This window comes from Microtus oregoni, unplaced genomic scaffold, assembly GCF_018167655.1.
Source record: "Microtus oregoni isolate MIOR12 unplaced genomic scaffold, Mior012 000064F_ref0000363, whole genome shotgun sequence".
NCBI lineage: Eukaryota > Metazoa > Chordata > Mammalia > Rodentia > Cricetidae > Microtus > Microtus oregoni.
In genome coordinates, this window is record NW_024543874.1 from 9881763 (window position 1) to 9905304 (window position 23542).

Sequence of the window (23542 nt, forward strand, 5' to 3'; positions counted from 1 at the left end):
GGCCCTACCTCCTAAGACTAGGATTGCAGGTATATGCCACCATAGCCCACTCATAGGATGCTGGGGATTGGACCAGGAGTTTGTGAATACTTGGCAAGCACTCTACCAGCTGAGCTCCATCCCTAAACCTCCCTTGTGATTTTTATAGCATCCAAATCAATGCCACAGAATGAACTGACTGCACCAGCCACTTTGAGGCATCACGAATACCTGCTGGACTCAGCCCTGACCTGTCACAAATTGCTTTCACAAGTGTCTTTGGAGTGGCCGTCCTGTCTGCCCAGATGACGCCCTGCCGTTCCTCTCAGGCTTCAGTCGGCTTTGCCTGGATTCCAATTTTGATTTGGCTCTGCCATTCTCACACCACAACTTCCAGAGCTGTTGGAACAAAATATCAGCACCTTGCAGGCTTACCAACTCCGCTTATCCCTTCAAAAGCCCACAACTTCAGTGAGATAAAATCCCGGTATCTGAGGGGTCAGCCATCTTCCTCCAGGGAGAACCTGTTTCCCTGCCTCATCCCATCTGTAGCTGTGTCCTCGCATCCTTGGCTCATGGCCCCTTCCACCATCTGCAAAGTATGGTGTCCAACCTCAGTGTCACTTTGCTGTGTGGATTTCCCTGAATCAACTTATAAAGGCACAGGTGACCGTGCCCAGATAATCCAGGATCGCTGTGTGTGCCAGCAAGTACAAACTAAAAAACCAGAAACAATATTTTGATTCTTTCTGGGGCAAAAAGGAAAAACCTCCCCACCCCAGACTACCCTTTGGGTAAGGCATTCACCCCAGGGAACTTGCAATGGAGAACTTATGTCTACTTGAGGCCTGTTTAATTCTTTCTTAAAGCTATAGTGCCTTTTTCCAAGTTCGCCTACAATGACCGTCTTATGCTAGGACAAGAGTTACCTTGTGCAACTGTACCCATCGAAGGAAGTTAAACCGGTCATCTAGGCTCCAGGTGGTGAGGAACTTCCAAAGTTTCCAAACGGCAGGCCTACTGCCAGTCATAAAGATTGGTGATGAGCCTGTGATCTCAGCACTGAGAAAATATAGATCACCCTTGACTACATGGTGACTTCCAGACCCTGTCTCCAAACAGCAATACACACATGGTTCCCTTTGGATGTACACACCAGAAAAGAAAGTGGCTTTCTCTAATCAGAAGGTGAAGTTAAGTGAACTCCCACTGACAGACGGCAGGATCAAGTCCCCTTGCCTGAGGACGACTCACCCAGATATGTTATGTAACAGTTTGTGCGTTCCCATGTAGTGTGCTGTTAGAACAGCTTTCTCCAGAGTAGGCAATGTTTTTTTTTTTTTTGTTTTTTTGTTTGGTTGGTTTTGGTTTGGTTTTGAGGAAACAGGGCCTTGCTATATAGTCTAGACTGGCATGGCATTTGTAATTATCTTCCCTCAGCTCCCCCATTCCTGGGATTGTAGGCTGGCACCATCATGCCCAACTCCAGATCTGGGAACTTATAAAGAACAGAGATTTACTTCTAATAATACTAGAAGTGGAGAAGTCAAAGCCAAAGAGCTCAAGCCTGATGAGAACCTTCATAACGGATGGCGGACAGCAAACACAACAGGAGCAAGGACACAGGAGAGGGAGAGGGAGAAGGCGAGTGGGGCCCTTAGGTTCTCTTCTCAGGAGCCCACTCCCATGACAACCAACCCGCTCAGTCAGTAACAGCAGCTATCTGTTCTCTCACCTTGTGAAGGCCCCACCTCTAACACTGTGCATTGCCGACCGAGTTTCTGGTATGTCCCTGGGGTGTAGGAGGTCCTTCCCTCTGACTGTGGTGAAACACCTCACAGCTTCTTGAGGGTTTATCTTGCCGTGTGGTTTGAGGAACTGGTCCGTTGCGGCGGGAAGCAGAGCTAGCTGTGGCCACAGGAACATGAGGCAGCGATCGCATTGCCTCTGTGGTCAGGAAGCAGAGAGATTACAACTGATGCTCAGCTTCCTTCTCCTCTTATTCAGTCTAAGACCCTCGCCCATGCTGCCCCTCACACTGAGGGTGTGTTTTCCTCAGCCAGCATCTCCAGATGCCGGGAGGTATGTCTTCTAGGCAATTCCAAGTCCAGTCGCGGTGACAAGGAAGATGAACCATCGCACGGGTGACGCTGGAGCAGGTACATCGCCAGGCTCCGTAAAAGGATGGGCTTTCACGTCTGCACTCTCAGAAACCCCCCATGTTGCTTCTCTCATTCTTCCTAGTTTCACACTAAAAATCGAAGCTGTTTTCTTCCTTTTTTTATCTTTATCTAGAAATTTTCTAGGCTATCATATTTTGGTTTATAACTATTTTCACCAATTTGATCTCTTCACGTCAAAACTATTTTAATATTTATGTTTTGTTTATGTTTATATGTGTAAGTGTGTACACACACACGTGCACATGTGCATGCATGCAGGTGCCTGATGAGACCAGTAGAGGGCAGACATGAGTTGCCCAATGTAGATGCTGGGAACTGAACTCAGGTCCTCTCCAACCCTCTCACATCACAATTTATAGTAGACATCATCAAAGATAACACTCCCAGACTGAGGGGATTAAAGACAGATCACCTTTGGGTCTGTTATTTGGCCTGCCACACCGTTCCCGTGCCTTCTAGCCCAGTGCTCAGCTTTATTTTCTTCATAGCACCCGTTGATGTAGTCCAACGTTTATAGGGCTCTTTTCCTGTTCCCCGCCACAAAATAATCCACAGCAAGGCAGATATTTGGCTTGTTGTTTTTACCGGCATACAGCCAGCATCTCAAAAGGCGTCTGGCCCTAGGTGCCCACTAAGTGCTGTGGACAAAGGAATGTGTCAATGTCAGCTCCATCGCACAGCTGAGTCGATCTAAGGAAACCGCACAGACATGTCCAAGCTTCTCCCTTGGCTGCCCTTGTCAAGCAGGGCATGGAAGCCTGTGAGCATGAACAAAGGGGAAAGGTACCGCCTCCTCCTGGAGAAAGACTCAAGCAGTCCACGAGAGCAGCAGCAAACCGGAAACGGAAACTTAGGTCTGTAAGTCACCCAGACGGACTCCACATACGCGTTCACCCGGAGCATTATTCCGTAGGATAACTGGGTGCGAGACTCTTCGGGGAGCCCCGATTCTGAAGGGGGCTTGAGGTGACCTAGGAACACACTTGGTGGAAGAAGACACTCTACAGTTTACTTTCATACCTTTGTTGAGGGTCTTGACAAGGTGCTTCCAGGAAACATTACATCATCATGTACTTCCGTAGAGACAAGGTGCTTCCTTTGTTAGCCTTTCCAAAAAAAAAAAAAATAGACCCTGTCTATTTTTGCAATATCACACCTCTGTTAAACCTACCTGGGATTCTTCAATTTAGTTCAAAAAATAGATTTAGAGGTCAGTGTGTATCTATCTGCCCTTGCTTTAATGTCTACTAAAAGGCTTGGAAATGCATGGAAACTCTACCTCATCTCTGCGAAGGCTCAGCAGAACAGATGCATCATGGGGTATTCTGTCTCCAGAGGTGGCAGGTGCTATATGTGTGCTTGCTTACCATATAACTAAAACCTCAGCTGTGGCTCCTGCCTGCGCAAACTCCCTTTCAGCAGAACCACTCAGAAGACTTGAAAGACTTGTTAGTGTCGCTGCGGTGGTTTGAGCGGAGGCCCCCGTAGGTTCAAGGTTTTGAACACTTGGTCTCTAGCTGATGGCACTCTTTAGGGAGGTTATGGGGAGGGGCAACCTTGCTAAAGGAAGTACATCTCCTGAGGCAAGATTTGAGAGGTTATTGCCTTGTCCCATTTCCAATTCACTCTCCCTACTTTGTGTTTCTGGTTGGAGATGTGCTCTCTCAGCTTCCTGCAAGGGTCACAGCTACCATGTCTCCCCGGCATCATGGACTCTCCTCTGGAACTTACCCAAATAGACTCATTCTTCTACACATCGTGATTCCTACCACAGCAACAGAAAGGAGACTGAACAGTCACCCCAGCCTTCGTCTGTACCCTCTCACATGTTTCCAAACCTGCATGCATCTTCAGTTAGCCCAGAAACCTCGGGTCGTATAAGCAGTTTGCCTTGGCTTTCTTAGGACACCAGAAGACAGCGCCAGTTGAGAAAGCTTTCTTTTTCTTTTGATGTTATTTAAAGTTACAACATACTGCAACAATATGGTGTATTCAGCAACTACATAATAACATCCCATTATCATGTCACCCTGACACCATACTAGAATTAATTTTAACATATCACATTTATAGTTTATGAATGGCACATTGTATCATAATATGTAGTATATTTAATAATAACATAAAATATTTCAAGGGTTTTCTTGGAAAAAAATGGCCAGTCTAACTTGCCTACTTGGTGAGAGCATTAGGCCAGAGCAAAAGTCTGTCTCAAAAACAAGGTGTGTGAGCCGGGCGGTGGTGGCGCACGCCTTTAATCCCAGCACTCGGGAGGCAGAGGCAGGCGGATCTCTGTGAGTTCGAGACCAGCCTGGTCTACAAGAGAAACCCTGTCTCGAAAAACCATCCAAGGTTTTCTTCTGGCCTCCACACACATGCACACAGGTACGTGTGTATTCTACACACACACACACATACACACACACACACACACTGATAAAAATAAATTACCAAAGCGCCTCTTCCAGATCTCCTACCCCTTGTCTCTGCCATGCTGGAGGGCAGTTCTAGCAAGCGTGGGGGAGGAGGGTGGATAGAAAACCACTACCATAAACTGACATGGGTTTGGGTCAGAGTGGAGGGCGGAGACATTCTTAGGGTTAAATCACAATCAACAGGTGATGAAGGCTGGGTAAGTTTGGAAGAAAATTCTACAGCCCTGTAATTTGAAAACCTTTAGAATGCCCCAACTGAAGAATACCAGCTAGAGTTCCTCCTCTGCAGCTCTGCCTAGTGGTGTGTCCTTAAGTGCATCTCATGGTCTCTGAGCAGGGTGTCTTCAACATCCAGATTTGTATTTGCATTCTGACCACTTCAATTTTTTTTTTTTTGCGAAAAGAAGAAAAAAAAAACATAAACAAAAAACAAGTTTCCACCTCCTCCCAGCCTCCCATTTCCCTTCCCCTCCTCCCACAATTCTCCCCCTCCTCCCACAATTCTCCCCCTCCTCCCACCCTTCTCCCCCTCCCCCCACTCCTCTCCCCCTCCCTCTCCAGTCCACAGAGCAGTCCTGGTTCCCTGCCCTGTGTTAAGTCCTAGGTCCTCCCCCCTCCGTCCATATCTAGGAAGGTGAACATCCAAACTGGCTAGGCTCCCACAAAGCCAGCACATTAAGTAGGATCAAAACCCCCTGCCATTGTCCTTGGTGTCTCATCAGCCCTCATTGTTCGCCATGTTCAGAGAGTCCGGTTTTATCCCATGCTTTTTCGGTCACAGTCCAGCTGGCCTTGGTGAGCTCCCCGTAGATCAGCTCCACTGTCTCAGTGGGTGGATGCACGCCTCGTGGTCCTGAATTCTTTGCACATGTTCTCCCTCCTTCTGCTCCTCCTTGGGACCTTGGGAGCTCAGTCCAGTGCTCCTGTGTGGGTCTCCGTCTCTATCTCTATCCATCACCAGATGAAGATTCTATGATGATATGCAAGATATTCGTCAGTATTGCTCTAGGATAGGGTCATTTCAGGTTCCCAATCCTCAGCTGCCCAAGGAACTAACTGGGAACCTCATCTTGGGCACTAGGGAGCCCCTCTAGGGTCAAGTCTCTTGCCCACCCTAAAGTGGCTCCCTTAACTAAGAATTGTGGTTCCGTGCTCCCCTATCCACCTTTCCTTTATCCCAATTCTCATGTTTCCCAGGTCCCCCCTCCTTCCCTTCTACCTTTTCTCTCCCCATCTCCCCTTACCCCCATCCCACCCCCCCCCAAGATCCCATTTTCTCCCCAGAAATTTGGTCTACTTCCCTTAGCCAAGAGGACAACTATATGTTTTTCCTTGGGTTCACCTTCTTCCTTAGCTTCTTTAGGTTCACCTATTGTAGACTCCGTGGTCCTTATTTATGGCTAGAAACCAATTATGAGTGAGTACATCCCATATTCATCTTTTTGGGTCTGGGACACCTCACTCAGGATAGTGTTTTCTATTTCCATCCATTTGCATGCAAAATTCGAGAAGTCATTGTTTTTTACCGCAGCGTAGTACTCTAGCGTGTATATATTCCATACTTTCTTCATCCATTCTTCCATTGAAGGGCATCTAGGTTGTTTCCAGGTTCTGGCTATTACAAATAATACTGCTATGAACATAGTTGAACAAATGCTTTTGTCATTTGATAGAGCATCTCTTGGGTATATTCTCAAGAGTGGTATTGCTGGGTCCAGGGGTAAGTTGATCCCGAATTTCCTGAGAAACCGAAACACTGACTTCCACAGTGGTTGCACAAGATGGCATTCCCACCAGCAATGGATGAGGGTACCCGTTCTTCCACAGCCTCTCCAGCAAAGGTTATCCTTGGTGTTTTTGACTTTAGCCATTCTGACAGGTGTAAGATGATATCTCAAAGTTGTTTTGATTTGCATTTCCCTGATTGCTAAGGAAGTTGAGCACGACCTTAAGTGTCTTTTGGCCATTTGAACTTCTTCTGTTGAGAATTCTCTGTTCAGTTCAGTGCCCCATTTTTTAATTGGGTTAATTAGCATTTTAAAGTCTAGTTTCTTGAGTTCTCTATATATTTTGGAGATCAGACCTTTGTCTGTTGCGGGGTTGGTGAAGATCTTCTCCCAGTCAGTAGGTTGCCTTTGTGTCTTAGTGACCATGTCCTTTGCTTTACAGAAGCTTCTCAGTTTAAGTAGGTCCCATTTATTCAATGTTGCCCTTAATGTCTGTGCTTCTGGGGTTATACATAGGAAGCGATCTCCTGTGCCCATCTGTTGTAGGGTATTTCCCACTTTCTCTTCTATCAGGTTCAGTGTGTTCGGACTGATATTGAGGTCTTTAATCCATTTGGACTTGAGTTTTGTGCACGGTGAGAGATATGGGTCTATTTTCATTCTTCTACAGGTTGACATCCAGTTGTGCCAGCACCATTTGTTGAAGATGCTTTCTTTCTTCCATTGTATACTTTTAGCTCCTTTATCGAAAATGAGGTGTTCATAGGTTTGTGGGATAAAATCCGGGTCTTCTATACGATTCCATTGGTCGACTTCTCTGTTTTTATGCCAGTACCACACTGTTTTCATTACTGTAGCTCTGTAATAGAGTTTGAAGTCAGGGATGGTAATGCCTCCAGAAGATCCTTTATTGTATAGGATTGTTTTGGCTATCCTGGGTTTTTTGTTTTTCCATATAAAGTTGATTATTGTCCTCTCCAGATCTGTGAAGAATTTTGATGGGATCTTGATGGGGATTGCATTGAATCTATAAATTGCCTTTGGTAGAATTGCCATTTTTACTATGTTGATCCTCCCAATCCAAGAGCAAGGGAGGTCCATCCATTTTTTGGTATCCTCTTCAATTTCTTTCTTCAATGCCTTAAAGTTCTTGTCAAATAGATCTTTCACTTCCTTGGTTAGATTTACCCCAAGATATTTTATGCTGTTTGTGGCTATCGTGAATGGTGAAGCTTCTCTGATTTCCCTCTCTGCTTCCATATCCTTTGTGTATAAGAGGGCGACTGATTTTTTGGAGTTGATCTTGTATCCTGCCACATTACTAAAGCTGTTTATCAGCTGTATAAGTTCTTTGGTGGAGTTTTGGGGGTCGCTTATGTACACTATCATATCATCTGCAAATAACGAAAGTTTAACTTCTTCCTTTCCAATTCGAATCCCCTTGATCCCATTATGTTGTCTTATTGCTATTGCTAGAACTTCAAGCACTATATTGAAGAGGTATGGAGAGAGTGGACAGCCTTGCCGTGTTCCTGAGTTAAGTGGGATGGCTTTGAGTTTCTCTCCGTTTAATTTGATGTTAGCTGTCGGCTTGCTGTATATAGCTTTTATTATATTTAGGTATGACCCTTGTATCCCTAATCTCTCCAAGACTTTTAACATAAATGGATGTTGAATTTTGTCAAATGCTTTTTCAGCATCTAATGAAATGATCATATGGTTTTTTTCTTTCAGTTTATTTATATGCTGGATTACATTGATAGATTTTCGTATGTTGAACCAGCCCTGCATCTGAGGAATGAAGCCTACTTGATCATAATGGATAATTTTTCGGATGTGTTCTTGGATTCGATTTGCCAGTATTTTGTTGAGGATTTTTGCGTCGATATTCATGAGTGAGATTGGCCTGTAGTTCTCTTTCCTGGTTGAGTCTTTGAGTGGTTTTGGTATCAGAGTAATTGTGGCTTCATAAAAGGAATTTGGTAATGACCCTTCTGTTTCTATATTGTGAAATACATTAAGGAGTATAGGTATTAGGTCTTCTTGGAAGTTCTGGTAGAATTCTGCATTGAAACCATCTGGTCCTGGGCTTTTTTTGGTAGGGAGGTTTTTGATAACAGCTTCTAATTCTTCGCGACTTACAGGTCTGTTTAGATTGTTCACCTGGTCCTGGTTTAGTTTTGGTAAATGGTATTTATCTAAAAAAGTGTCCATTTCTTTTACATTTTCCAGTTTTGTGGCATACAGGCTTTTGTAGTAAGATCTAATGACTCTCTGAATTTCCTCTGTGTCTGTGGTTATGTCCCCCTTTTCATTTCTGATCTTATTAATTTGCATGTTCTCTCTGTTTCGTTTGATTAGTTTGGATAGGGGTTTATCAATCTTGTTGATTTTCTCCAGGAACCAGCTTTTTGTTTCATTGATTCTTTGGATTGTTTTCTGTGTTTCTATTTTGTTGATTTCAGCCCTCAATTTGATTATTTCCAGTCTTCTACTCCTCCTAGGTGAGTCTGCTTCTTTTTTTTCTAGAGCTTTCAAGTGGACTGTTAAGTCTCCAATATGTGCTTTCTCTGTTTTCTTTAGGTGGGCACTTAGTGCTATGAACTTTCCTCTCATGACTGCTTTCATAGTGTCCCATAAGTTCGAGTATGTTGTTTCTTTATTTTCATTGAATTCAAGGAAGACTTTAATTTCTTTCTTTATTTCTTCCTTAATCCAGGTATGGTTCAGTAGTTGACTGTTCAGTTTCCATGAGTTTGTAGGCTTTCTGGGGGTAGCATTGTTGTTGAATTCTAACTTTAATCCATGGTGATCTGATAAGACACAGGTGGTTACTAATATTTTTTTGTAACTGTGTAAGTTCGCTTTGTTACCAAGTATGTGGTCAATTTTCGAGAAGGTTCCATGAGCTGCAGAGAAGAAGGTATATTCTTTCCTCTTTGGGTGGAATAATCTATAGATGTCTGTTAAGTCCATTTGCTTCATTACCTCCATTAATTCTCTAATTTCTCTGTTAGGTTTCTGTCTGATTGACCTGTCCATTGGTGAGAGAGGAGTGTTGAAGTCTCCTACTATTAGTGTGTGCGGTTTGATGGCTGCCGTGAGTTTTAGTAATGTTTCTTTTACGTACGTGGGTGCTTTTATATTAGGGGCATAGATATTCAGGATTGAGACTTCTTCCTGATGAATTGTTCCTGTTATGAGTATAAAATGTCCCTCTCCATCTCTTCTGATTGATTTAAGTTTGAAGTCAACTTTGTTAGAAATTAGTATGGCCACACCTGCTTGTTTCTTAGGTCCATTTGCTTGATAAGCCTTTTCCCAGCCCTTTACTCTGAGTAGGTGCCTGTCTTTGTGGTTGAGGTGTGTTTCTTGTAGACAGCAGAATGTTGGATCCTGTTTTCTTATCCAATCTCTTAGCCTGTGCCTTTTTATAGGTGAGTTGAGCCCATTGATATTAAGTGATATTAATGACCAGTGGTTGTTAACTCCGGTCACTTTTTAAGTAGAAGGGTTTGTGTGTTTTCCTTCTTTGATTTGCGCTGGTGAAGAGTCTCTAGATGTCTGAGTTATTGTGGTCATTGATGGACTCCTTGGTTAGTGATTTTCCTTCTATTATTTTCTGTAAGGCTGGATTTGTGGCTACGTATTGTTTAAATTTGTTTTTATCCTGGAAAATTTTGTTTTCTCCATTTATAGTGAATGAAAGTTTGGCTGGATATAGTAGTCTGGGCTTGCATCCGTGGTCTCTTAGTTTTTGGAGAACATCTATCCAGGACCTTCTGGCTTTCATGGTTTCCATAGAGAAGTCAGGTGTAAATCTGATAGGTTTACCTTTATAAGTAACTTGGCCTTTTTCCTTTGCGGCTCTTAATATTCTTTCTTTATTCTGTATATTTTGTGTTTTGATTATTATATGGCGAGGGGATGTTGTCTTTTGATCCAGCCTATTTGGTGTTCTGTATGCTTCTTGAACCTTCATAGGTACATCTGTCTTCAGGTTGGGAAAGTTTTCTTCTATAATTTTATTAAGTATATTTTCTGTACCGTTGAGCTGCACTTCTTTTCCTTCTTCTACTCCAATTATTCTTAGGTTTGGTCTTTTTATTGTGTCCCATATTTCCTGAATGTTTTGTGATGAGAGTTTGTTGGACTTGCTGTTTTCTTTGATCAGAGTGTTTATTTTCTCTATGTTATCCTCAGAATCTGAGATTCTTTCTTCTATCTCTTGTATTCTGCTGGTTATACTTGTTTCTGTAGTCTTTGCTCATTGACCTAGATTTTCCGTATCCAGCCCGTCCTCAGTTTGTGTTTTCTTCTTTGCCTCCATTTCAGTTTTCAAGTCATGAACTGTTTCCTTTATCTGCTTGATTGTTTTTCCTTGGTTTCCTAGGGTATCATTCACTGATTTACTCAATTCCTCGAACTTTCTATTATACTTCTCATCCATTTCTATAAGGGCGTTTTTTATATGCTGTTTAAGGGTGTCAATCACTTTCATGAAGTCAGTTTTTTCTACTTCTTCTTGATTAAGGTGTTCATGTCCTCCTGTTGTGGGGTCACTGGCTTCTGGTGGTTTTGTGTTGTTTTTCAGATTGTTGGGAGAATTCCTGCATTGGCGTCTGCCCATCTCTTCCTCCCAATACTCCCCTTTGGATCTTCTTTTATAGGATCAGGTCTTCTTGCCCACTGATGTACCTTCCCAGTGATGTCACTCCCCAGAGATGTTTCTCCACAATGATGTTTCACTCGGTGCCCGGATCGAAACTCTGCGCTGCTTGGTTAGCTCGCGAACAAAGGGCCCACCCCGCTCGCTGCGGGCAGGCTATGGGAACAAAGGAGCTACTGGCCACCCCTTTGTCCTCCCGGTTCGGATTTGGTCCCAGCGCCCTAGCAGGCTGGGCAGGGAGGCGCTATGCCCCAAAGGATCGGGAGGGAGACAGGGGGTGTGGGGATCTGGATGTAAGCTGAATGGGATAGTAAGAGAGCCACTTCAATTTTTAAAAGATTTCTCACTCATGAAGTGAACATGGAATATCTACTTTATAACGATGCGAGTTCTTTTTGTTAGCTGTTAAACTTTCTTACATGAGTAATTACGACGTTTTTAATATTGTTATATATATTGCATTGTCAAAATGCACCCACTTGCATTAAAATTTCATTTCCCATTAAGGAAGGAGAGTAGGGCAGGAAAAGGTGCATGAGAGCCATGAGAACAGCATGTGGAGCGAGCCTGTTGGCAGAGAGAAAGACTAAAAAGCCTCAGGACTAGGGACCACCTGTAAGGCAGAGCGTGGGACAAGTCAATACATGTAACTGTGGGAACAGACCAGCACTATGGAAGAGGTATGTCAAGGGTTCACTTCTCCACCTCCAGAGAACATTCTGGGATACTGAAGGTAACTGAAGACACTCTGGGATTTTAAGACCAATTTGAATTCACTTGTAAAGAATAACAGTAAATCTTTGGGTACATTTCCAAGTTTACTGTCTCAGGTCCACTGTTTGTCATGAAATGGTGGCTCATGACTGGCTTTGTAACTTGCCCACTGACCAAGTGCCTTGGTGATAAAACAGAATTCCTACAAGGTTACTAATGGTCTTGCTCAGCCCAGAAAAGAATGTTTTCAGAGATAACCCACCTCCCAAGATAATGTCTTGTTTGAAGCAGACAATTTCAGGAAAGACAGATTGCAGAACTGCACATAGTCCCCATGGCTGCAACCACTTTCCAATTCTCAAGCCCTTCACAGGGTCACAGTCGGCTTTTCCCCTTGGCAAACCCCTCAGTTTCCTGCAAGAGAGAGGCTGCCCCTCACTGTGTGCTAACAAAGACAGTCTCGTCTGCGGAAGGTCAGACTCTACCTCTTCTCTGCCTTTAACATTTTTAGTGCCAAAACCCAAGCAAGGCATCTATGGCCCCCTAGCAACCCGAGCCCTTCACATGGGTCTCCTTTCTCTCACCCCACAGCAGCCCCCAGGCCCTGCCCCTCTCTCTCAGGCAGCCATGTCTTTCGTTCTCTGTCCCCTTCTCTCACTTTTCTCTGTCTTTCTCTGACACAGTCTGACCTCCAGGCCAATTCTCCATTCGGTCACACCAGAAATCCAACACAGCCAAAATGTCAGAACAAGGCGGCTCATGAGACCTCCCTCCGAGGGGCTCTGATTGGGTCTCAGGGGCTCCAGGGGTCCCACTCTGTCTCCTCTTGAGACTCTTGGTCGAAGGTTCCAGGAGCTTTCCACAGGCCATGAAAACTGCTTGGATGAGAGTCCCCCCCCACACACACACAAACACTGGCCCCACAGTCTCTGAACTCCTGGAAACATACAAGAATGGGGATGTCTCTCCTACTTTTCCGACCTGTTTGGTCAATTTGAAACCTGAGGGACATCTCCAGGTGGCCTAATTTGACCCATTTTTACCTTGGTTGCACACCCATCATGGGTTCCAAACTGCAACAAAGGCCACATGCTTAGCCTGTCTGTAGGCTAATATAAAAGAGCTTCATTTGGGAGACCTCAGGTGGTCACAGTTATTCAGCTCTTGGTCCAAATCTGGCCTCAATATATATTGGACAATGGCCACTGCTAGCCTGGATTTGGAACTGTCAAATTTCAGTATCTAAATTGATTTAGATAAGTTTATAAAATGGGATGGAGACTGATCCAAGCCCCCCACCCCCACTTTGAACTCCCAGCTCCAGATGCAACCAGATCCAGAAACAAAATGCCTGCCGTTTCTACTGCATCTCCAAGCCTGTTTCTCTTAACCGAGACAGGATAATCTCTCTGCTCTTGACGATCCTTTGCCTTATGTCTATTGTCTGCTTTTGTTCTGCCCTGTCAAGCCCGGATACTCTTGCTTGTATTTTTATATGTAGTTTTCTGTTTGGTAGTCTCTAGGTTACAGATATTGATGTTATTGGTAACTTGACATCTTCCTAAGAGAACAGATATTTGCTAAGCTTTTCGGGTTGTCTGCTTCCATCTGCAGGTAGAATGAGAGCAAACTGGTGATGGATAGAGAAGACCCTGTCTGAAAACCGCTTGGTGATAACTCCAGCTGTGCCTGCCTAAAATACTCACAGCTGGGCTTTAAGATAGGCAAGGTCCTCAGTCCACCTGAGTAGCCGGGCATCCTCCCAGCTGCGTGCAATTAGACCCAAATTATACAAGACCACAAGGTTTTCTGGGTGCACAGGCTACAATCTGAAAAAGTGGGGAGGTAGTCCACCCGTGCAACAGTGAAAAAGCTGTTATATATACTATAAAAAAGAGATGGGAATGTTATAGTTTTTGTCTCTTTAAGAGGCAAGCCACACCCACTCCCAGCAACCCCTGCTCCCCTCTCCCCGCAATCTTGGATCTCTCGCTGTCCCCTCCTGGCACGTGTGCTTCCCTCTCTCCACTTCCCCTCTTCTTTGTCTCTTTCTCCTCTTCTTTTATTTCTTTCTCTCTCCTCTAAGTAATAAATATCCAATTCTATTCTGTACGATGTGTTTATGTGCCTTCTACTGCCTCCTGCTCACACCTGCCCAAATGGTGGGACCAGCCTGCTCAGCCACTTGCTGCTGGGAATCTGCACCAGGCGGGACCTCTGGGAACGGGCAGCTGTCTCTGTCTGGGATTGCCTGCTCCCAGAGCTTGCTGCCTGCCGCCACATGGCCCACCAAGGACCCGCCAGCATTTAAAAAAAAAATCATAAAATACTGAGTAAGGGCTCCAGATGTCGCCTAACACCTCCCCTTAGAAAAATTTCTTAGGATGAATGGTAAGTTTATTTGTTACTGTTATGTCTCATGGTATTTAAAATTTTTAATCATGAGAAACTTATATATATTAAAAAATTAAATGTAATTTTCTGAATACTTTCCCCTCTTCTTGGCTTTGTTCCCCCATTCAAGGTGATGGATATCTTTGAAGCTCTTGCTGAAACATAAACTTGATCACAGGATCTGTGAGACCACTGGGGGTGTGGTTTAAAAAGGTGTAAAATTTCTTTCTTTTTTTTTTTTAAATATTTATTTATTATGTATGCAATAGTCTGTCTGTGTGTATGCCTGCAAGCCAGAAGAGGGCACTAGACCTCATTACAGATGGTTGTGAGCCACCATGTGGTTTCTGGGAATTGAACTCAGGACCTTTGAAAGAGCAGGCAATGCTCTTAACCACTGAGCCATCTCTCCAGCCCCAAAAGGTATAAAATTTCAAGCAGAGAAAAGTTAGTTTACATCGTAACAAAAAAGGCTCCATGTCAGGGGCCATCCAGGGGAAACAGCAAGCAGCTTTGGAACTCGGAAACACAGCTTGGTGGTTAGCGTAAACAGGCTGGGTGAGCACTGACAAGGCAGAGCCCTGGCGTCCTGGTGAGGCAGAGCCCTGCATCCTGAGGACCGCATGCTGTTATTAAGCACAGCTCTGGTGGTTGCCATCATGGTAATCACATTCCTCATAATCTACAAGTTGTATGAAAACTCTCAGGGGGTTTCTCGCCCCTCACTGGACAGAGTTACTGGTACTTACAATAACAGTAATTGACTTTTCCAGGCATTGCTGCTAGAGCAGATAATGATTCAACCACCACCTTCAGAAGGAATTTAGGTATGTAGATCATTAATAAAGTTGGGTTACCGTGAGTTTACTAATGGCTTTGATGAAGAAAACTTTGGGGGACAATCTAAAGTTTGGAAAGGCACACATAGTGGTTGGGCAAGGGAATCATTGAGGTCAAGGAGCAAGAACTAAGGCAGACTAGTTATGACTAGCTGAGGTGCCCTTCTTGCTATAATGGGTTGGTGGCCAAAGGTGATGATTAATTCCTTATACCCATTTTTTGCCCTCAGCTTTCTGATGTGATTTGCTAAAAAACTGATGATGAGCGGGTCTGCACCCTGAGGATTTAAAGTAGAGCTGACTGACTGTTTTTCATATATAAAAGCTTAGATATGTTATTCTTGTAGATTTTTTATAAGATTACTTTTTGAGATAAATAATGATTGATCCTTTCTTTGTAATGCAAAATGCAGCCTGCCAGTAAAAGCACTGGCTGTGGAAAATTACTTGCTTCCTTATACTGTTAATCTATAGCAAGTTACTTAGGCATTAATGTATGTGGGTTCTTGGGAACAATTTGTTTTTCACCTATAAAACATGAATGTTTTAATGTAAAGGTATTGGGGAACATGCTGATTTTTACTTGTATCCATTGTAATCATTCATTTAAAAATAGAATGTAACCATATTGTAATTTTTATATTGCTTGAAAGATTTTGCTGGGGTATTTAAGTTGTAAAAGAAAAAATAAAGTTAGAAGAAAGACATCAGGAAAGAGACAAAGGGATACGTCAGGAAAGAGGTAAGTGTTGTAGGAAGCCACTTCTTTGTCCCCAGCTGATCAGCCCCGAAATAACCACATAGAAACTGTCTCATCTTCTTTATGCAACTTCAACAGTCATTATTCTGTAGGTCCTGCATGTTCAATTCATACAAAATAACATCAAGCAGTCTAGGCAAGAGCAGTTTCTTGCCCAAATGGCTAACAAACTCCATAAGGAGCCTCTTCAGTGCCAATCATCCTTTTGAAGTAATTGGTGCTGCCAGGAGCAGATGTGTCTCACTGTCATGAAAAGTCCTAAGTTCTTAAAACATTTTAAATGCCATATTCTGAAGGTCTCTGAAAGATTTGAAGAATACCTATCTAATTGAACTATATCGCTCTATATCTAGAAAACCTAACTAATATGACTACAAGCATGACTATTATAGATTATTATCTATTAACCTATATTTCTTAATTATATATTACATTTTTAAATGAGCTGCACACAGTACCTTAATCAAGAGCAGAAATATACATATAAAAATTGACCTAAAATTTGTATTAATAAACCAAGATCCATACTAATGCAAATCTCTATAACATATCCCCCTTTAAATGTAAAGAAACATTTATAAACAATATTTGGGAATTTGGTCATAGTTTTTTTTTAACTGTTTTTTGTTTTTTTGTTGGGTGAAGTTTTTGGGGGTGTTTATGGTGACCTTTTGCGGGGTCTTGATCCATTAAACCACTTAGTCTGGAAGGATTTTACAGGTTCTCATCCTCTATGGAAACAAAAGAAGAACCTCTTTTCCAAAGTAACATATTCTTAGACCCAAATTTTAAAGCCAAGATACCTTATGTTGGTTTAACTTAGCAGTCCATACAATGAAGTGTTTCTCTGTACTTATCTCCTTTATAGTCAAAAAATTTAAAGAAAACACAATAATATACATAATTTAGACTCTCTGTGTATTTTTTATTTTTTATGTGGCTTATTATTTTTAGTATTTTATAACTTTCTGTCCTTTTTTCTTCTTTTTTTCCTTTCCCAAGCCTATGTACATTTATCCAACACTGTGACCCATTTAGAGGCCTTTTTTTTTATCTGAATCTGTCTTTATTGTGTATCTGTAATGATTTTTTTGACCAGAAGAGCCCTGTTTTTAATGTTAAGTGAACGTGGCTAGGGCCAACACAGCCCTACTTGCATTCTCCACCCAGTCCAGCATGGCTGAGCTGTTTGCTGTCTCTGAGAGCCATGTACATTGCCCCATTTTTAGACACTATGTTGCCATTAAGCAAATTGTATCACTCTGCTCACAGAACCCATTTAAATGCTCCATAGCCGAATCTCCCAAAAGAGTCAGAATTTGTGCTGGCAGTACAGCCCAGGAATCACCATTTTAACACCACTCATTTTTTGGTCTTTTGGTTTTATGTTTTTTGTTATTGTTGTTGTTGCTGAATTAGGAAAACATTGCTTAAGGGAGCTGCAGCATGCTACCAACTGAAAAAAAAAATTATGTGTATGTCTAGAATTCCTTTTTAAGCTTTCTCAGGTTTTATGTGGATTTAGTCAGCCCACATAGGAGGCCACTTGTGTGTTTGCGGCTACTCAGCCCTGAAATACCACATAGAAACTGTATTAATTAAATTTCTGCATGACCTATTAGCTCTAGATTCTTATTGACTAGCTCTTACATTTTAATTTAACCCATATCTATTAATCTGTGTATCACCACATGGCTGTGGCTTACTGGCAAGATTCTGTCTGGTGTCTGTCTCTGACAGGGTTACATGACTTCTCTAAACTCTGCCTGCCTTTCTTCTCCCAGTATTCAGTTTATTTTTCTCCACGTAGCTCTGTTCCCCTATAGCACTGCGATAGGCCCAAAGCAGTTACTTTATTAATCAATAGTAATCACAGCATACACAGGGGAATCCCACATGAGGTAAGGGCAAAAATCAAAAAGAGAGAGACCCTGACACATTGAAGGTGTGTGTATGTGTGTTCCCCCTTTTTGCAGGCCTCAGAGACCTAAGTTTTACCCCTTTCGATAAAAAGTCAATTGTATGATCAGTCACCGACTCCACGTCTCCTCCTTTTCAGCTTCCTAGCAGCTGAGACCTGGTTCTCAGACTTAACAGAGACAAAATTATAAAATCCTAATCTTATAAAAATTACTGCTTTAGCCCTGTGGTGGTGGCGCACGCCTTTAATCCCAGCTCTTGGGAGGCAGACGCGAGTGGATCTCTGAGTTCAAGGCCAGTCTGGTCTACAGAGCGAATTTGAGGACAGACAAGGCTCCACAGAGAAACATTGTCTGGAAAAACAAACAAACAAAAACAACAAAATTTACTATTTTATTAACAACTGTTGAAGATAATTAAGTCATAAAAGTTAATTTTCAGTCCTCAATTTCCAGTTCATCCCAGTAGGATGGGCTCAAAGGCTGTACGTCCTTCTCTCCTAGTGACCCTTTCACTGTGGTTCTCAACCTACGGGTCACAACCCCTTTGTGGATCTCATATCAGATGTCCTTCATATCGTATACTTATATTACAATTTATAACAGTAGCAAAAATGCAATTATGAAGTAGCAACAAGATAATTTTGTGGTTTTGGAGTCACCACGATGTGAGGAACTGTATTAGTGTCGCAGCATTAGGGAGGGTGAGAACTACAGTGATAGAAGTCACTAGAAGCTCAGTAGGCTACAGCTGGGCTAGAGCCAATGCAACCCGAGTGAATGATTCCAATAGCGTTTGAGTCTGCCATGAAAAGGGGCAGATGCTCCACGCGCAGCGCTAGAACAGCAACTGCCAGTTGCACAGAATGCATTTCAGAAAAGAGAAAACACAAAGAGCCAGTGCCACAACCTCAGTTCAGCTGCCGCAGAGCCCCAAGGAGACTCGCCAGCCCCAGAATCCTTGAACTTGGCCTGGGTGTGCAGAGATGATTTACCTGAGGACATAAGAAAAGGTGACTCTTTTCTCAACCCTGATGCTGTATTCACAGGGGATGTGCAGCGTCTATTTTTCCCTTCACGCAGCCCTCGTTCTTGTCCTAGCCATATTACATTCCTCTCTCATCCAGACACTTGTAACTGACCTCTATAAAGAAACATTCCCCTCCATTCTGCTCTACACACAAACATCCCAATGGCCTCTGTATAACTTTTTGAAGCTTTTAGAATCACCGTTAAAGTTTAGAAGACAAATTATCCACAGGCTGAGAAAGTTTTTTTTTAAAAAAGATAGTTTCCTTTCCTCATAGGCAACCACTATTAGAAGTTTCTTCTTTCAAGAAAGATCCCATACATCTCTACGTACAGTAGATATATATGATTCATTTTTAGTTTTAAATCACATGATTGATAACTTTTTGTATTATTTACCATCCAATAAGGCAGCCAGCACCCACCTATGAGTCGCTAGACTGACATGTGGCTAGTGTGACTGGGCTGTTAATAGTGTGTCTGGGGGGGGGGGAGCTGGAGAGATGGCTCAGAGGTTAAGAGCATTGCCTGCTCTTCCAGAGGTCCTGAGTTCAATTCCCAGCAACCACATGGAGGCTCACAACCACCTGTAATGAGATCTGGTGCCTCTTCTGGCCTGCAGGCATACATGGAGGCTGAACACTGTGTACACAATAAATAAAAAAAATAAAGTGTCTGGGTTTGTGTGTGTAAGTGCTCTTGAAGGTTAGAGGTCCTGGAAACTGGAGTTACAGGTGGTTATGAGAGGTTCTGAGAGCTAAACTCAGGACCTCTGGAAGATCTGCCAACACTCTTAAGCATTGAGTCCTCTCTCAAGTACCAAAAATGCAATGTTTTAAATGTATATTTATAATGTCAACTTGAGATTTTTGAAAAAAAATCAGTGAATTTACATGGACAGGTAATTTTCAAACTGGCAGCCTTTGCATCAAGGTCAAATCACTTCTAGCTAGAAGAACAGAGAACACAGGCATCTAAGCACTGGAGAACTGGAGGGAATGGTGTGTAGTCATTACCCACAGTCATAACAGATCTTTCACCATCCATTCCTGTTTGTTTGTTCCTGGCTGCTCAGTCCCAAAATAATCACACAGAAATCATATTATTTGCAATACTCTTTGGCCAATAGCTTAAGTGTATTTCTGGCCAACTCATTTCTTAAATTAACCCATCTCCATTAATCTGTGTATCGCCATGAGGCTGTGGCTTACTGGGTAAAATTCCAGCGTCTGTCTCTGGTGGGGCTACATGGCTTCTCTAATACAGGTTAATAGAGAGTTATCCATAATAGTCAAGCTTGTAGTCGTGTTAGTTAGGTTTTCTAGATATATAGAGATATATTTCAATTAGATAGGTATTCTTCAAATCTTTCAGAGACCTTCAGAATATGGCATTTAAAATGTTTTAAGAACTTAGGACTTTTCATGACAGTGAGACACATCTGTTCCTGGCAGCACCAAGCTACTTCAAAAGGATGATTGGCACTGAAGAGGCTCCTTATGGAGTTTGTTAACCATTTGGGCAAGAAACTGCTCTTGCCTGGAATACTTATGTTATGCTATGTGAACTGGATATGTAGGACCCACAGTGAAATGACCGCTGAACTTGCCTAAAGGTGAGATGATCATTCAGGGTACCTGCTTCATGAAAGAGTCTGCCAGACATTATGAATGACACAGAAGAAAGTGACTGACAAACTGCCAATATAAGTGGAACTGTCTTTGAAATTTCCTGCTTCATGAAAAAGTCTGCCAGATACTATGGGCCTGTAGGCTGAAGATGGATACCCCAATGTACAGAACTTTGGGTGACTGTCGAGGCAGCAAGATGTCTCTGTCAATTCTAGAGTTTTGAAAGTTGTTTATAATGCACTTCCTGTTTACTTAGGTAATATTAAATCCTTCTGGAGTCTTTGATGGAGTTGAAGAATATATAGTTATGTCTTTCTTTAGTTATGATAAAAGATAAAGTAGAGGGGGCTGGAGAGATGGCTCAGAGGTTAAGAGCACTGACTGCTCTTCCAGAGGTCCTGAGTTCAATTCCTAGCAACCACATGGTGGCTCATAGCCATCTATAATGAGACCTGGCACCCCCTTCTGCCTTGCGGGCACACATGGAAGGAATGCTGTACATATAATAAATAAATATTAAAAAAAGATAAAGTAGATACAAATACTGTAAATGTAATTCTTGCTTGATACCTGTTTTGTTATAGGCAATTACTATGTTAAAGTTAAAACCTTCCTTTTTATTTAAATAGAAAAGGGTAGGTGATGTGGGATTCCCCTCTGTATGCTGTGATTACCGTTGACTAGGAAAGAAATTGTCTATAGCCTGTGTAGGGCAAAATAGAGTTAGGTGAGAAAAACTAAACTGAATGCTGGGAGAAAGAAGGCAGAGTTTGCGAGACATCATGTAGTCCCGCCAGAGACAGACACCTGGCGGAATTTTATCTGGTAAGCCATGATCACATGGCAATATACAAATTAATAGAGATGATGTTAAATTAAGATATAAGAGTTAGCCAAAAATATGCTTAAGCTATTGGCCAAACAGTATTGCAAATAATATGGTTTCTGAGTGATTATTTCAGGGCTTAGCAGCCAGGAACAAACAAGCAGCCTCCTACAATACATTCCCACCACCCTGTTCCCAGCCTCACCCTCCTCTCATCCTAGGATCGGTGTCCCTTCTCATGCCTCTCCACATGCAGAATGCAGCTGCCATCTTTCTCAACTCAAGTCCCATACTGAAAGTCTTTTCTGGTCACCACCCCCAGGGCATCACCCATCATGGGGCCTTGGGTTGGAAAACACTTGCCACATGTGTGCCTATTGACACCGGAAACCAAAGATCTTGGGAAACATAGTTGCTCTCTATGGTGGTTGGTGTTAGTTATCAGCCTGACACAGCCTACAGTCACCTGGAAAGAGTTTCAGTGATGGATTGTATGTATCAGGTTGGCCTGTGGGCATGTCTGGGGGATTGCTGTGATTATGAACCGTGTGACATGACAGAGCCTGAAGGTGGGTATCAGCCCACTTTCTGGGTTTGGTTGTTGAGTTATACATGAATGAGTAGAAAAAGCTACTGAGCAGTGGGCATGTAGACCTTTGTTCCCATTGTGTTCTTGACTGTGGGTGTGACCAGCTGCTCCGAGACCCTATCTGACTACCCACAATGACGGACTATCACCTGGAACTGCACACAGAATAAACTCTCTCTCCTTCAAAGTTGTTTTTCTCAGGGTGTTTTAGCACAGCAACAGAAGCAAAACTGGTCACCATCTCTCATCTCTGCTCACTGACAGCTGCAGACTGAAATTCCAGTGGTGGGTTCTCGCGCCTGAAGATCTTGCTGGTACCCTCAGAGCACAAGGTATAGGAGCCCTTAGCTTTATATGAAGAATCCTGGCAAGGTGTGAACAACATATGGAGGTTAATCATTAAGAAAAAACAATTGAATCCCAGTAGCCCAGCTATTTTAAATTCTTTCAACCTTATTGTCGGGAGATATGTTCACAGGTCTCAGAGTGCATCACAGCTGAAACAAAGCTTTGAAAATAACAAAGTTAGACTAAGATGCTTTGGTTAAATAACTTTGAGGTGAAAAACCCAAGAAGACAATCTAAAGTTTTAGAAAGACACATAGTTGAATTCGGAACTGGTTAAGGTTAGGGAACAAGAACAAAGCAGCCCAATCATCACTGGCTGACATACCTTTCTTGCTAGGATTGGTTAATGACCAAAGGTGATGATTAATTCCTTATACCTATTTTTATCCTTAATATTCTTATATAAAAATCTATTAATGAGTGGGTATGTACCTAAGATTTAAAGTGAGCTGATTCTTTTTTATATATAAAAGTTTAGGTTTGTGATTCCTCTATCAGATTACCTTTCAAGATGAGTAATAAAGTAACTGACCCTTTCCTTGTAACTGCAAAATGCAGCCTGCCAGTAAAAGACCCGAGAAGAATACCTTGCTTGCCCACATGTTAATCTGTAACAAGTTGCTTGGGTATGAATGTATGTGGGTTCTTGGGATAGTTTTTCACTTGTAATATGTAAAATGTTTACTCATGCAAGGGATATGGAAAACATGCTGTTTTTACTGTTTGTTTTGTATTTATTGTAATCATTCACTTGAAAAATAGAATGTAGCCACATTGTAATTCCTATATTGTCTTGTAGTGATATTTTGTTTGTAATGTAACAAATAAAGCTTACCTGAAGAAAGGAGTGCAGAGCTAAGCCACTGGTTAGCCATAGAGGCCAGGCAGTGGTACCACACACCTTTAATCCCAGCACTCAGGATACAAAGGCAGAGGGTTCTCTGTGAGTTCAGGGCCACCCTGGGCTACACTAGTTTGATCCAGTCTCAAAGAGAAACAGCCAGATGATGGTGGCTCACACCTTTAATTCCAGCACTAGGAAGAAACAGAAGTGATATGTCTGGGCAGAGAGAGGAATATAAGGCAATCTGAGAGTTCAGTCTAAGATGCATGCTGAGGATTCTGTCGGAGGATGCAGTGTGAGGCTTCATAGAGAGAGCATTCAGTCTGAGGGTTCGTGGGGACAGGGTTGCCCTTTCAGTCTGAGGCAGAGGTAAGAGCTAGTGGCTGGTTGTTCTGCTTCTCTGATCTTCAGCATTAACCCCTACATCTGAATCCAGGTGGTTCTACATTGCCTGAAAAACTGTTGTTTTGTGAGTATATAGGCTGCAGAAAAAAAGTATACAGTAGAAAGAACACATGAAGAACAAAGACTAAAAAAGGAAGCCAGTAAGAGTGTGAGTGCATTTTTCCCGTGGACTCCGTGGATTCCTTTCAAAGCCCTGTGCTGCTGGAGGCTCCCCGGCACCCCAGCAGTACAGAATTGTAACAGTCTGGGGA